Genomic DNA, 17,172 nt, shown 5'->3' on the forward strand with positions numbered 1-17,172 from the left:
TTGATGAGAAGTAACACCAGCTGAAAGCTTGCTTTGAATATTTTTCTATTTCTGTAACCCCGAGAGTTTTGCCGTCATATTTATCCTGAGCCAATAGGCATCTCACTAGATCATAGCCGATAGAAATAATACAAAAAAGCACTGCCAAGCTGTGGCACTCTCCTTAATAAACTATTCATTTAATTGGAATCTTACTGCCAGAATTACTCCACAAACAGTATAACATTCTACACCCCAGGATAGAATTTTTGACCATAATGAAGAACCAATGCTCCTAAGAGTTTATGGATATGGTTGGAGTGCAAAATATTAGAAAGTGGATATGCATTTTTTTCTGAGAAATGTTTGCTATTTACAAACTTATTTCTTACAGTTCTCAAAAATAAAGATAACCACACACTCATCAATCCTAATGCAAAGTAAATTATATTCTAAATATTAATTAATCAATTGGAAGCATTTCTCAGCAAAATTTGACATAAAACAATCGTGTACTTAATAATCTACATATATAGACAAAGTGAATAGAAATCTTAGCTATTCCTTTGTCAAGGATGGCAATAACTTATTGTGAGGATCTGTTTATAATCAGACTTCTAAAAGAGTTAGAATTTATTACCGTATTTAAAATTAGTATAATAGCTATCACAAATGATTATCAACCATTTATTGATTACATTATACATGTGTAATATCTAGCAAACTGATACAGAAAATCCTTGCTAAGGCACAATTATCTAAGGGGAAAAGGAAAGAAAGTTGGTATCAGTTAACGTATCTATTTTACCAGTGTGAATATAGCAGATTCGCCATAACTCTGATTCCCATGTTGCAGCTAAGGCAGGCAGCATATTATTGTAGTGTAATAGTCAGGGTTCTATTAGAGGGACACAACTAATATATATGATAATATATATATAATATATATATTATACATATTATATGTACAATATGTATAATATATATTATATATAATATATATAATAATATATTATATAATATATATAATATGTATAAAATATAATATATAAAAGTATTAGATATATTATATATATAATATATAATACATTATATGTATAATTATATATATGTATATATGTATAATTATATATATTATATATTATATATTATTATATATTATATATTTTATATATTATTATATAATTAATAATACATATATAATATATAATATATAATAATATAAATAATATATAATATATTACATTATATATAATAATATATTATATATTATTATATATAATAATATATAATATATTATTATATGTAATAATATATAATATATTATTATATGTAATAATATATTATATATAATGTAATATATAATTATATATTATATATTATTATATATAATTATATATAATATATAATAATATAACAACTAATAATATATATATCTATATATATCCTATTTTATATATATATCCTGTTTTATATATATATATAATCCTATTTTATATATATATAGAGAGAGAGAGAGAGAGAGAGAGGGGAGTTTATTAAGTATTAAATTACATGATCACAAGGTCCCACAATAGGCTGTCTGCAAGCTGAGGAGCAAGGAGAGCCAGTTCAAGTCCCAAAACTGAAGAAGCTGGAGTCTGATGTTCCAGGACAGGAAGCATCCAGCATGAGAGAAAGATGTAGGCTCATAGGCTAGGCCTGTCTTGCCTTTTTCAGGTTTTTCTGCCTGCTTTGTATTTGGTGGCTGCTGATTAGCTTGTGCCCACCAGATTAAGGGTAGATCTGCTTACCGCAGCGCACTGACTCAGATGTTAATCTCCTTTGGCAACATCCTTCACAGACACACCCAGGATCAATACTCTGTATCCTTCATCCAGTCAAGTTGTCTCTCAGTATTAACCATCACAAGTCCACCCCTTGTCAACTTGAAGATATACACATCTAATAAGATCATACATGATCCTCAAATAAAGACAACAGTAAGGTCTTAATTACACATAATGTGATACAATTTTCCTTCGTACAACTGGAAACAAACAAATCCCCAACCCAAATACTATTACATAAAGTTAATAATACTTAAATGCTAATATGAAGTCAATAAATCTTATATCACATGATAAAGGTAAAAGGAAATAAAATGAAGATTTTTTTACTACAAGTGTATACATGCACAAACATGGTTTTAACAAAAGAAGAAGGAAATACTCATGACAATTACAGTCCTCGTTTCTGAAGTTAGTCACGTGGTCATAGCTGTTATTGATGACTACCTTCTTCCACTACCCATTCTGTATTCCGTTTGCCTGCAGCAAGCACCGCAGCAGGTCTTGGTATTTTTTCCTGGTGGAGTAACCCAAACCTTTATTCATGAAGGGTCTGGGTCATTTGCAGTGGATTGGGCTGTTGTATTTTCCCATTGGCCTTCATACTAAGAGATGCCCTAATGGATCTCCTGTATTCCATACATACTCTTCCTTACCTCCATTGTGAAGCAGTAGACTGATTTCATCTTGATAGTCCAGGTCAGTCACTGCAACCAACACTGTAACTCCCTTCTTACCCTGTTGGCTTAAAGGTAAGGGGAGCACAAAGTGTCCAGGTGGCAATCTTAACTTCCATTTTAATGGAATAATTGTTGTGTCTCCTGGTGGCAGCATTCCTCACTCTGGAACTAAGACGTTTAGGCCAGCAGAATGTAATGTTGTGGGAACAAGAAGCAAAAATTTTGCTAGTGGGTTACTTGGGGTCATAGTGAGTGATGCTAGTTCCACTTCCACTCGTTCATTCTTGGACCTGTGAATCCTGGTTATAGGAGAAACAGTATCATATATTGGATGATGATTGAATGCATACACTACCTCTGAAGAACTTTGCCCCAGCCCTGCAAAGTATTGTCACTTAGTTGGTGGTATAATTGTGACTTCGAAAGCCCATTTCACCATTCTGTCAATCCAGCTGCTTCAGGATGATGGGGAACATGGTACGACCAGTGAATTCCATGAGCATGAGTCCACTGCCACACTTCTTTAGCTGTAAAGTGAGTGCCTTGGTCAGAGGCAATGCCATGTGGAATACCATGATGGTAGGTAGGGCATTCTGTGAGTCCACAGATGGTAGGCTTCGCAGAAGCATTATGTACAGGATAGGCAAACTCATATCTGAAGTAAGTGTCTATTCCAGTAAGGACAGATCTCTGGCCTTTCCACGATGGAAGAGTCCCAATATAATCAACCTGCCACCAGGTAGCTGGCTGATCACCCTGATGAATGGTGCCATATTGAGGGCTCAGTGTTGGTCTCAGCTGATGGGAAACTGGGCACTCAGCAGCTGCCATAGCCAAGTCAGCCTTGCTGAGTGGAAGTCCATGTTGCTGAGACTATGCATAACCTCCATTCCTGCCACCATGACCACTTTGCTCATAGGCCCATTGGGGATGATGGGGTGGCTGGGGAAAGAGGCTGAGTGGTGCCCACAGAATGAGTCATCTTATCCACTTGATTATTAAAATCCTCCTCTGCTAAAGTTACCCATTGATGAGCACTCACAAGGGATATAAATATCTTCAGTTTTTGACCACTCAGAGAGGTCCAACCACATACTTCTTCCCCAAATTTCTTTGTCACCAATTTTCCAATCATGCTTCTTCCAAATTCCTGACCTTTAAGCCAAACCATTGGTTACAGCCCACATATCAGTATACAATCGCAAATCTGGCCATTTATCCTTCCATGCAAAGTACACAACCAAGTGCACTGCTCAAAGTTCTGCCCACTGAAAAGATTTCCCTTCGCTGTTATACCTTAGGGATATCCTAGAAAGGGGATATAGTGCTTCAGCTGTCCCATTTCGGGTGGTGCTTGCATATTTTACAGAACCACCTGTCAAGCAGGCTCTTGTCCTCTCTTCCTCTGTCAACTGTTCATAGGGAATTCCCAATGAGGCCATCAGTGCGGGCTGGGGGAGAGAAGGCAGGTGGCAGGAATGGAGACCATGGGCATTTGAATTGCTTCCTCATGTAACTTACTTGTGCCTTCAGGACCTGCTCAAGCCCAGTCACATGTATACCACTTCCATTTGGTGATGGAATGCTGCTATGTAAGACCCACTTTATGGCTAGATGGGTCAGAAAGCACCCAGTTCATGATAAGCAGTTCAGGTTGCATGGTGACTTGATGACCCATAGTCAAACATTCAGTTTCCACCAACCTGTACCAACCCAGTAACAGGCCAAGAGCTGTCTCTCAAAGGAAGAGTAGTTATCTGCAGAAGAAGGCAGGGCCTTGCTCCAAAATCCTAGAGATATCCTCTGTGATTCACCCATGGAAGCCTGCCAAAGGCTCCAAAGAGCACCCCTATCTGCCACTGACACCTCAAGCACCATTGGATCTGCTGGGTCATATGGCCCAAGTGGCAGAGCAGCTTGCACAGCAGCCTCGACCTGTTACAGAGCCTTCTCCTGTTCTGGAACCCACTTAAAACTGGCAGCCTTTTGGGTCAGTCAATAAATGGACCAGAGTAACACATCCAAATGAGAAATGTGTTGCCTCCAAAATCCAAATAGCCCCACTAGGCATTGTGCCTCTTTCTTGGTTGTAAGAGGGTCCAAATGCAGCAACTTATCCTTTACCTTAGAAGGAATATCTCAACAGGCCTCACACCACAGAACCCTGAGAAATTTTACTGAGGTAGAAGGTCCCTGAATATTAGTCAGATTTATTTCCTATCCTGTAGCATGCAAATGTCTCACCAATAAGTCCAGTGTGTTTACTACTTCTTGTTCACTGGATCCAGTCAGCATAATGTCCTCAATTTAATGGATCGGTGTGATATCTTGCAGAAGCGAAAAGTGATAAAGGTCTCTTTGAATAAGATTATGACACAAAGCTGGAGAGTTGATATACCCCTGAGGTAGGAAAGTAAAGGTATATTGCTGGGCTTGTGAGCTGAAGGCAAATTGATTCTGGTGGGCCTTATGGACCGGAATGGAGAAAAAGGCATTTGCCAAGTCAATGGCTGCATACCAGGTACCAGGAGATGTGTTAATTTGCTCAAGCAATGTGACCACATCTGGTTAAGCAGCTGCAATTGGAGTCACCACTTGCTTAAGCTTATGATAGTTCACTGTCATTCTCCAAGATCCATCTGTCTTCTGCACAGGCCAAATGAAAGAGTTAAATGGGAATGTGTTGGGTATCACCACTCCTGCATCTTTCAAGTCCTTGTTGGTGACACTAATCTCAGCTGTCCCTCCAGGTATGTAATATAGATTTTGATTTAGTATTTTTCTAGGTAGAGGTGGCTCTGCTGGCTTCCACTTGGCCTTACCACCATAATAGCCCTCACCCTACCAGTTAGGGAGCTGATGTGATGGTTCTGTCAGCTGCTAAGTATATCTATGCCAATTACGCTTTCTTGCACTGGGAAAATGACCACAGGATGAGTCTGGGGACCCACTAGACCAACTGTAAGTCAGGCCTGAGCTAAAATTCCATTAATTACCTGAGCTCCATAAGCCCCTACTTTAACTGCAGGACCACAATGAAATTTTGGGTCTCCTGGAATCAACGTCAACTCAGATCCAGTTGCCAGTAGTCCCCTAAATGTCTAATTATTTCCCTTTCTCCAGTTCCCAGTTACCCTGGTAAATGGATGGAGGTCTCCTTGGGGAAGGATGTCAGAAAGATTCACTGCTTAAATTGTAATATAGTGGGGTCCTTCCTTCAAGGGGGTGACCCAGCCTCCCCTTCATTCAAAGGGTTCTGGATCTATAAACTGGCTCAAGTATGGAAATTGATTGAGGGGCCATGATTCTCTGTTTGTGTAATTCAAGTTGCTCTTTTGTCTATTCAACCTAGAAGTTTTCCATTTGTATAATTTAAGTAGGAATGCAGTAAGCTTCCTATCAATTTTACTTCTAGGAACACTGTGATTAATTAGCCGATGCCAGAGCTCTACATGAGTCAGACTATTCTGATTGCTGCTTTGCCTCTGCTGTCCATTACAGCAGCTACGCCCATCTTGCTCACCTTTATGATTGAGTGCTGCCACTTGACCCCTGACACCTCGGAGTCCAATTATTCCCATTGTATTTAAATTTTGTAGTTGAGTGACTGTCAGATCTGACATACGGATAAGTGCAATTACAGGGCTCCACAAAGATGCAGGTGCTGCCTTCACAAATCTAATTTACAAGGCATTGGTCAAGGGTATATCTTCTGGACCCTCACAGCTAGGATGAAAAGTTCTAAAGTGACTAATCCACTCCCCTATCCCAATCTCCCTAAGCCTTTGAATCCCTTCCTCTACACTCAAGAGTTTATTGAATGAAGGTGAGTTTGTTTTATCTAAATTATATACAATCCAATCAAGTTAACACTCAGTATTAACCATCACATGGAGTCAACAGGTGCAACAGCCTCTTACTCTGCAAATCATTGCCAATGAGGTATAATAATAAAACTTATATTTGTAATGCTAGCTTCTCGATTCTCCAGCTTCCTAATTGCAGTAAATTTTGTCCTGAGTTTACCATTCTGGTGGCCTAGCATAGAGTCTACACCTTCAACCCTCCAACAATTTATTAATAATTGAATTTCCTATATTAAATTGATAATTATAATAGCTATAGTAGTATTTGTTAACAACTGAATTATGAATGATTCCTCTACATGAAACCAAGGCATTTCTAGCTCACTCACAGTGGTTCTCTTTTAATCCATATTTCACCTAACCAAGCAAATAAACTATTAGAGCCTTTTTAAACTCCCTGAGCCGCAACATTAAAAGCAGATTCCCTTCCTACTTGGCCCAAATCAGTAAACTCAGCCTGATCCAACTCTATGTTCCTTTCACCATAATCCCATACCTCTAATATCCTTTCCCATACCTGTTCTCCAGATTGGTGTTTATATAAATTAGAGAACTCAAACACTTCTTTTGGAGTGTAGCGCAGCTCCTCATGGGTCACACTCTCAACCTCACCTCCAGGGGCCTGCTGGGACTCTAGTTATAGGTCTAGAAGAAAACAGAGGTGTTGGTGGTGGCTTCTGAGGAGAATCAATATTATCTTGCCTGGCAACTGCCCCAGGGGAGACCATCACTGTTGTCTCAGGCAGCACAGGGTTTATCTCCTCAGACAATGATGGAAAGGCTGATGGCAGCATGGACATGGGAAGGATGTTGCCACTACTGGAAATGGGGATGCTGTTCCGTCTGGCAAAAAAAAAGTTCATCAGGATTTACAAACTCAGCATCCCCAGCTTCATCAGGGTCTTCCCACATGTCCCCATTCCAAGTTGCAGGATCCCAATATTTTCCAGTCAATGCACTCTCTTTAACAGTAGATACCTGGCAAGGCTGTGCATGCACCTTTTGTTTCAGGTCAGCCACTCTCATGATAAGAGCTTGTGTCTGTTTTTCCACAATTTCAGCTCTTTCTCTACAGGAGATAAGACTCTCACACAGGGCAATCTTAGCAGATTTGAGGCTCAGTGTCTGCTTCTGAAACCGGGAGACAGAATCCCCCAGTTCATCATTTCCTTTCATCACATTGTCCAGTGAACTTAGGAGCAACCAACCAGCTTCATTATGTTACTTGGTTCTCCACATGTGGTCAAAGGTATTATGTATAGAGTTTCTAAACTCCTTGCCTTTCACAGGCGGTAAATCAGGAGTGTCAAATGCATTTATTTTGCATAACTCTCTAAACAATTCATGCCAAAGACTCTCAGTGTTCTTCATATTATCAGAAGTGGATTCCTAAGCAATTTTTGTTTTAATCCTATTAAGCAGCGTACTCCAGAAACTTCAAAACCAATGAAAGAACTCCATTCTTAATATTCTGTTTCTCTAGAACCACTCCCGGTACCAAAATCTGTATTAGTCAGGGTTCTCTTAGAGGGACACAACTAATAGGATATATATATCCTAATAGGATATCATATATATATATACATATATATGCATATATGTATATATATACATATATATGCATATATGTACATATATACATATATACATATATACATATATATACATATATACATATATATACATATATAATATGAGTGTATTAAGTATTAACTTACAGGATCAGAAGGTCATACCATAGGCTGTATGCAAGTTGAGGAGCAAGCAGAGCCCTGCTGAGTCCCAGAACTGAAGAACTTGGAGTCTGATGTTCGAGGGAAGCATCCAGCATGAGAGAAAGATGTGAGCTCAGAGGCTAGGCCCGTCTCACCTTTTTCAGGTTTTCCTGTCTGCTTTACATTCGCTGGCAGCTGTCCCACCAGATTAACATGAATCTACCTTCCCCAGCCTACTGACTCAAATGTTAATCTCTTTTGGCAACATCCTGGCAGACACACCCAGGATCAATACTTTGTATCCTTCAATCCAATCAAGTTGACACTCAGTATTAACCATCACATGGAGTCAACAGTGGCAACAGCTACTTATTCGATAAATCATTGCCAACGAGGTAAAATAATGGAACTAATATTTGGAATGCTAGCTTCCCGATTCTCTAGCTTCCTAACTGCAGTAAATTTTGTCCTGAGATTATCATTCTGGGGAACTGGCATAGAGTCTATGCCTTCAATCATCCAACAATTTATTAATAACTGAATTCCCTATATTACATTGATACTTATGATAGCTATAATAGTATTTGTTAACAACTGAATTGTGAATGATTCAAAAGAGAGAGCAAATTCTTCCTAATCATACTATCAAGGTCTAAAATTATACATCATCATTAATGTTGCATTTTCCTCTCTGTTATCTATAGATGTATTATTCTGAATAACATTTTTATTATACTAGAAAAAAAGATTTTTCATACTGTCATTTTGACCAAACTCAAACCTTATTTCCTTATACCATATAAAGTTTAAAAATTGTTAAAAGTTAAAATCATGTTCATTTGTTTTCAATATAAGAGACATTCATCAATATTTGTGTAATCACAATCCAAATCATCTTCCTGTTTTGTGGGAGTTCCTCATTTTGTGTCTGCAAGAGAATCAGAAGCCTCCCTTACTTACAAAATCCAAAGGTTATGTGTTGTTTGCTCCTTATACTTCTGACTGATCCATTCAGAAGACATTTCACAACAAAGAACACAAATTCAGGAGAAAGTGGTGAACCAGGAATAACACTGAGAAACCTAAATACATTCACGATTTTAGACATTTCATAAAATATTTAAAAACCATTAAACAGGGATAGATTTCTTTATTTGAGGCAAATACTTCCACATTGTGCTAAAACATCTCAACTGATCTGTTATATATTATTTAGGAGAAAATATTTTTAAAAAATAAAAATTTACATTAAAAGCAAAGAGGGAAAGTGTGCCATTTAGCATAAGTTTCATGCAGGTAAAACTTTTTTCCAGTTAAAGCAATTATTTGATACTTTGAGTTAGCATCAGCTTGAACTCACGGTGACTGCATTATGTGCTGAATACATTGAAGGTACTGGTAAAGACAAATATAAACTCAGGACTGCTAGTATTAACATGAGACAAAATAGGATCCAGTGGAAAAAATTATTAAATGGAACAAATATTGTCATTTTACAATAATAAAAGTTACATATAAATATCAATGAATACATACCCATTATTAGTTTTATGCATAATAATCATATTAAAACATATAAACTAATGCTATAAATGTAAATTTTTGAAAATAATTATTTATTTTTATAAATATTAAACGAACATTTAATTCAAATACAGAACTTATTAAGACTGAATATATTAAATATATAAAGTACTTAATATACATCTCAAAACATTCAGGTTGCTGTATAAAAATAATAGCAGAGAATCTAAAAATATGAAATAAATTACATCAGAAAGTACACTTTAAAAATCAAGGAGAGCTGGCTCTGGAGCTCCTGAAATGAAGAGAATCAGGCAGATAGTGTAGAGATGCAAAAGGGGTGCCAAAATTCTAATGGTGAGGGAACACCGATAATGCTGCTTTCAGAAAGAGAAATTCCCATTCTCACTGAGAAAATATTGATAGTTGGTAAATCAGATCATATATAGCCGAAAAATTTTAAAAAGGAAGATAGTAAAAAGTGTTCAGGGCTTAAGGTATCAATATCAGGATGGAACTGATTGTAAGGAAGAAGCAGGTAACTTGAAAACTGAAGAAAACTCCCCCATAGAGATTCTATGGTGAAAAGAACAAAAAAAAAAAAAAAAGAAAAAGAAAAAGAAAAAGAAAAAAAGAAAGAAAAAATAAGAGTACGTCAAAAATTTTTTAAAAAATAAGAAGATTGCCAATTTTTCCCTGCTTAAAAAAAAATGAGCATTACTATTGAAGAAGTAGTAGTCTATTGTATCGAAATGAGAGAGTGTCTTGAACTAGTAAACCTAATCAGCATTCCACAATATTCATCTTTCTCTTCATATAATGATTACTGTTTATTTAAAAGAATAACATTTACAAAATAACAAACATACTACAGGCTGTATTTTCACAATGCTAAAATAGGAAAAACATAGAAAAAAATAAGTGGAATATTCAAAATGATAAGTCTTCCTCTTCCAAATAAAATCAAGCTGACTCAACTATAACATACACTTCAATCTGAATGAACATTAATGATTAAAAATATTAAAATAGAAATGAGCATTTATAGATGTTAAGTCATAAACAACAATAATACAAACCTGATACCACAATTTCAATATCTAGAATGAAAACAGATTACAAAAGAATATATAAAATGAGAATTGAAAAGATTCAGAAAAAATATGGATAGAAAAGATAAAATCACCTGAGAAATAAAGATTTATTAACCAAAGTGAGGATAAATTTAAAATTTAATGTGTGATCGCAGAACTGCATAAAAACCAACTTCAAGATGAAAATAAAAATAAATAAGAAAGAAAATTCAGAAAGTAAGTAATCTATATAGAGAAAAAGCAAAACAAGAGCCAATGTATATGTAAAAGAATGTAATTGAAGCCCAGGTGTAAGCACACACAGAGATAAACACACATAATAAAATTAATATTAAAAACAATAATTCAAGATTATTCTCCAGGAAATAAACAAGACCCGATTCTACATGGTGAAAAGTTTCATTATGTATCATTATATAATTGACCAAGAACATTCAAGTCAAGATATGTTGTGGTAAAACTACTATGCTTTAAAAATTTACAAAAGCAGTAGAATTAAAATGAAATTATTTGGGATCCAGGAATTCATAATAAGATACTTACAAATGAAAAAAAAAATCAGACACTGCAAGAAAAAAATACAAAGCCAAAGTATAGTAGAATACAATTTCCAACAGGCTTAAAGAAAGTAATTGTGAGTTAAATTATATATATACAAACATATATATGTACATACATGTACATACATATGTACATATATGTGTACATATATGTGTATATATCTATATATAGAGATAGAGAGAGATAGAGAGCTGCCTTTAAATATCAAGGTTATAACAATACTTTTATATATGCAAGACCTCATGGAATATTGTAATTATGAACTCTGAGAAGTCAACTGGAGGGTGAGCTTTATTCCACAAATTGATAACTAGAAATTTCTTTAAAAAAGGCTCATGGCTACATTAAACATATTAAATTGTAGATCCAACAATTAATCAAGTTGGAAACATGGCTAAAGAGTAGAACAAAATATGATTTGTCACATTGGTAACATATGTATTCAACTAATACACTCATCTGACAACTAGAACAATAAGATGGTTAAATAGAAATAAAATATAAATCTATTTTAAATATATATATTTTAAATATATTATAAAAGAAATCACTTAAAAAGTACAATTTTTAAAATTTTATTATTATTATACTTTACGTTTTAGGGTACATGTGCACAATGTGCAGGTTTGTTACATATGTATACATGTGCCATGCTGGTGTGCTGCACCCATTAACTCATCATTTAGCATTAGGTATATCTCCTAATGTTATCCCTCCCCCCTCCCCCCACCCCACAATAGTCCCCAGTGTGTGATGTTCCCCTTCCTGTGTCCATGTGTTCTCATTGTTCAATTCCCACCTATGAGTGAGAACATGCGGTGTTTGGTTTTTTGTCCTTGCGATAGTTTGCTGAGAATGATGGTTTCCAGCTTCATCCATGTCCTACAAAAGACATGAACTCATCATTTTTTATGGAAAAAGTACAAATTTTTTAAGGTAAAAAAAAGGTTACTATGGTCTTGTAGGGTAGTTTGAAATCAGGTAGTCTGATGCCTCCAGGTTTGTTCTTTTTGCTTATGACTGTCTAGGATATACAGGCTCTTTTTTGGTTCTATATGAAATTTAAAGTAGTTTTTTTCTAATTCTACAAAGAAAGTCAATGGTAGCTTGATGGGAATAGCATTGAATTTATAAATTACTTTGCGCAGTATGGCAGTTTTCACGATATTGATTCTTCCTGTCTGTGAACATGGAATGTTTTTCCATTTATTTGTGTCCTCTCTTATTTCTTTGAGCAGTAGTTTGCAGTTCTCCTTGAGGAGGCCCTTCATGTCCCATGTAAGTTGTATTCCTAGGTATTTTATTCTGTTTGTAGCAATTGTGAATGGGAGTTCATTCATGATTTGGCTCTCTGCTTGTCTATTGTTGGGTTATAGGGATGCTTGTGATTTTTGCACATTGATTTTGTATCCTGAGACTTTGCTGAAGTTGCTTATCAGCTTAAGGAGTTTTGGGGCTGAGATGATTTTCTAAATGCGCAATCATGTCATCTGCAAACAGAGACCATTTGACTTCCTCTCTTCTTATTTAAATACCATTTATTTCTTTCTCTTGCCTGATTGTCCTGGCCAGAACTTCCAATACTATGTTGAATAGGAGTAGTGAGAGAGGGCATCCCTGTCTTGTGCTGGTTTTCAAAGGGAATGCTTCCAGCTTTTGCCCATTCAGTATGATATTGGCTATGGGTTTGTCATAAGTAGCTCTTATTATTTTGGGGTATGTTCCATCAATACATAGTTTATTGAGAGTTTTTAAGTACCAAAACAAATATATAGACCAATGGAACTGAAGAGAGACCTCAGAAATAACTCCACACATCTACAACCATCTGATCTTCAACAAACCTGACAAAAACAAGCAATGAGAAAAGGATTCCCTATTTAATAAATGGTGCTGGGAAAACTGGCTAGCCATATGCAGAAAATGGAAACTGAAACCCTTCCTTACACCTTATACAAAAATTAACTCAGGATGGATTAAAGTCTTAAGTGTAAAACTCGAAACCATAAAAAGCCTAGAAGAAAACCTAGGGGATACCATTCAGTATATAGGCATGGGCAACAAAACTAAAATGCAAAAAGCAATGGCAACAAAAGCCAAAATTGACAAATGGGATCTAATGAAACTAAAGAGCTTCTGCACAGCAAAAGAAACTATCATCAGAGTGAACAGGCAACCTACAGAATGGGAGAAAATCTTTGCAATCTACTCATCTGACAAAGGTCTAATATTCAGAATCTACAAGGAACATAAACAAATTTACAAGAAAAAAACAAACAACCCCATCAAAATGTGGACAAAGGATATGAACAGATCCTTCTCAAAAGAAGAAAGTTATGTGACCAACAAACATGAAAAAAGCTCATCATCACTGAACATTACAGAATTGCTAATCAAAACCACGATGAGATACCATCTCATGCCAGTCACAATGGTGATGATTAAAACATCAGGGAACAATAGATGCTGACAAGGCTATGGAGAAATAGGAATGCTTTTACACTGTTAGTGAGAGTGTAAATTAATTCAAACATTGTGGAAGACAGTGTGGTGATTTCTTAAGAATCTAGAACCAGAAATACCATTTGACCTAGCAATCCCATTACTGAGTACATTCCCAAAAGAATATAAATCATTCTGCTATAAAGACACATGCACACTAATTTTTATTGCAGCACTATTTACAAAAGCAAAGACTTGGAACCAACCCCAATGCCCATCAAAGATAGACTGGATAAAGAAAATGTGGCACACATACACCAAGGAATAGTATACAGCCATAAAAAAGAATGAGACCACGTCCTTTGCAGGGACAGGGACGAAGCTGGAAGCCAGCATTCTCAGCAAACTAACACAGGAACAGAAAACCAAACAGTGAATGTTCTCACTCATGAGTAGGAGTTGAACAATGAGAACACATGGACACAGGGAGGGCGAGAACACATGGACACAGGGAGGGCAACAACACACACTGGGGCATGTTACAGAGCGGGGCCCCAAAGAGGGAGAAGATTAGGACAAATACCTAATGCATGTGGGGCTTAAAACCCAGATGACAGGTTGATAGGTCCAGTGAACCACCATGGCACATGTATACCTATGTAAAAAACCTGCACATTCTGCACATGTATCCAAGAAATTAAAGTAAAACTTTTCAAAAAGGAAATAAGAAAACAGACCAATAGAGATGTATACATTGATACAAATATGTGTATGTATATAAATAAAATATAATATTCATTGTAGTTATAATATTAAACTGTTTGTAGTTAATTTTATGTGTCAACTTGACTAGACTAAATGTTGCCCAGACTGCTGGTAAAATCATTATTGTTGGGTATGTCTGTGAAATTGTCTCTGAAAGAGATTTGCATTTCAATTGATAGGCTGGGTAAAGATGACCACCTTCACCAACGTAGGTGAGCATCATTCAGTCTGCTGAGTGCCTAAATAGAACAAAATGGTAGAGAAAGGGTGAACTTGCTCTTTCTCTTTCAATTGAGGTATTCATGTATTCTTGCCCTCAGACTTCAGCACTGCTGATTCTTGGGCCTTTAGACTCAGAATGGGATTACTCCATCAATCACCTTGTTCTTAGGCCTTTAATCTCAGACTGAAATACACCACCTAGCTTTCCTGGTTTTCCAGATTGCAGACAGTGTACTGTGGGGATCCTTGGCTCCCATAATTACCTTAGCCAATTCCTACATTAAATCTCCTCGTGTGTGTGTGTGTGTGTGTGTACATTTTTTCTCTCTGTGGAGAACCTAGCCTACCAATACTCTCTTAAATATGAGAGTTGAAACCAAATATATCAGGCATAATAATCAATGTAAACATGCTTAACTCACCTATTTTATTAAGTTTCTAGTTGTTTTTGTTTTACTTTTTAAAACAGATTTATAAAGGGAGTGCAAGCACAGTTGTGTTACATAGATATGTTGCACAGTGGTAAAGCCTGGGCTTTTAGTGTGTTTATTACCCAAATAGTGTACTTTGTACCCAATAGGTAATATTTCACCCCTTACCCCCCTCCCACCTTTCCATCTTTTGGAGTCTTCAATGTCTATTATTCCACTCTCTATGTCACTGTGTATCCATTGATTATCTCTCACTTATAAGTGAGAAAACTAAGTTTTTGGCTTTCTGTTTCTGAGACATTTCACTTAGGTTAATGGCCTGCAGGTCCATCTGCCTTGCTGCAAAGACATGATTTTATTTTTTGTTTTGGCTGCATAGAATTTCATGATGTGTATGTGCGTGTGTGTGTGTGTGTGTGTGTGTGTATTTGTGTCACATTTTCCATATCTAATCATCCATTGATGGACACTTAGGTTGATTCCATGACTTTGTTGATTTCATGACATTATTAGTGTGAACAGTGCTGTGACAAACATATGAATGCTTGTGTCTTTTTGATATAACAATTTATTTTTTTGGGGGGAGGGGGGTGGACACCCAGTAGTGAGATTGCTGGACTGAATGGTAGCTCTGTTTTTAGTTCTTTGTAAAATTTCTGTACTGTTTTTTACAGAGATTATACTCATTTATGTTCCCACCAGCAGTGCATAAAAATTCGCTTCCCTCTGCATCCACGCCAACATCTGTTGTTTTTGATTTTTTAGTAATAGCCACTCTGACTGGTGTAATAAAGTGTTTCATTGTGGTTTTAACTTGCATTTGTATGATGATTAGTGATGTTGAACATTTTTTCATATGTTCGTTGGCTACTTATATGTGTTCTTTGAAAAATATCTGTTAATATTATTTGTCCTCTTTTTTAATAAAGTTATTTGTTTGTTTCTTTTTGAATTGTTTGAGTTCTTTGCAGAGTCTGAATATTAGCATTTGGCGAATGCATAGTTTGAAAATAGTTTTTTAAAAAGATTTCCAGTACATTTCACAAAGCAACATCCAAACTTATATAACTTAAAATAGATATATCTAAAACAATGGCTTTAAAAGCTAAACTTAAAAGAATGACAAAGGTAAAACAGGTAAACCAAAAAAAGAAAAAAAAGTAGGAGTTAGAAAACTTCTGTTAGACAAACTAGAACTCAACCCAAAACAGTAAATAATCAATGAAGAGCATGCTGTAATTGTAAAAGCCACAATTCACTTCCATATAATATATATTAAAGAAATGCAAGATGAAATAGACAGAAACACACTCATAATAAAAGATTTAGTGCCCTATGTTTTAGGCCATTATAAGACACGTGGACAAACATTAAGGAAGATTTAGAAGGTCTAGATAACATAATCAGTAAGGTCGATGCTGGTAAACATACTCATTACATATTTTGACATTAGAGAATATACCTTTTGTTCCCAAGAACATATGAAACATTCACAAAGTAAATCATATAATAGCTCATAAGAAATCATCAATACATTCTATGAAGCAGAAAAAATACAGTAACTTTTTTCACAGTTCAATAAAACTAGGACGAAATAACGTTTTAAAAGACTTTCTTCAGGAAATAAAAAGAATAGAAAGCTCCTTGTTTATTTGGTGAGAGTAAGAATAAGCTTAAAATCTGGGATGGCAGAAAATAAATATAAGCTTAGGATGAAAGGGAAAAAATATACTATAAGGCTATCTGTCTTACAATTTTGTTATGAAAAACCAATTACACGAATGGTGGAATAACTATAGGAAAACACTTGAAATGTATGCAAATGATTAAAGTATAGAAAAACAGTCAAAATTTTTGATATTTGATATAATATGATATTTGATATAATTTATTTATTAAAAATGACTTCTCATTTCAGCTCTGAGAAAAAGAGACTTTGGAAGTCATCAATCCTATCTTTATCACAAGGAAAAAGCTTTTTTTTTTTTTTTTAAAAAAAGAAGTCTTTCTTTGTACCCATTAGAGAATTGACCTTGCAGGGAAAACCACCACCCTGAAATCTGC

At 35.6% G+C, this 17,172-nt stretch overlaps 1 pseudogene; it reads right to left on the reverse strand.

The window, feature by feature from the left end:
- Positions 1-2,199: 2,199 nt before the first annotated feature.
- LOC134758801 (uncharacterized) lies at positions 2,200-6,111 on the reverse strand (annotated as a pseudogene).
- Between the last annotated feature and the right edge of the window lie 11,061 nt (positions 6,112-17,172).

This window comes from Gorilla gorilla, chromosome 1 (genome assembly GCF_029281585.2).
Source record: "Gorilla gorilla gorilla isolate KB3781 chromosome 1, NHGRI_mGorGor1-v2.1_pri, whole genome shotgun sequence".
Taxonomy (NCBI): Eukaryota; Metazoa; Chordata; class Mammalia; order Primates; family Hominidae; genus Gorilla; species Gorilla gorilla.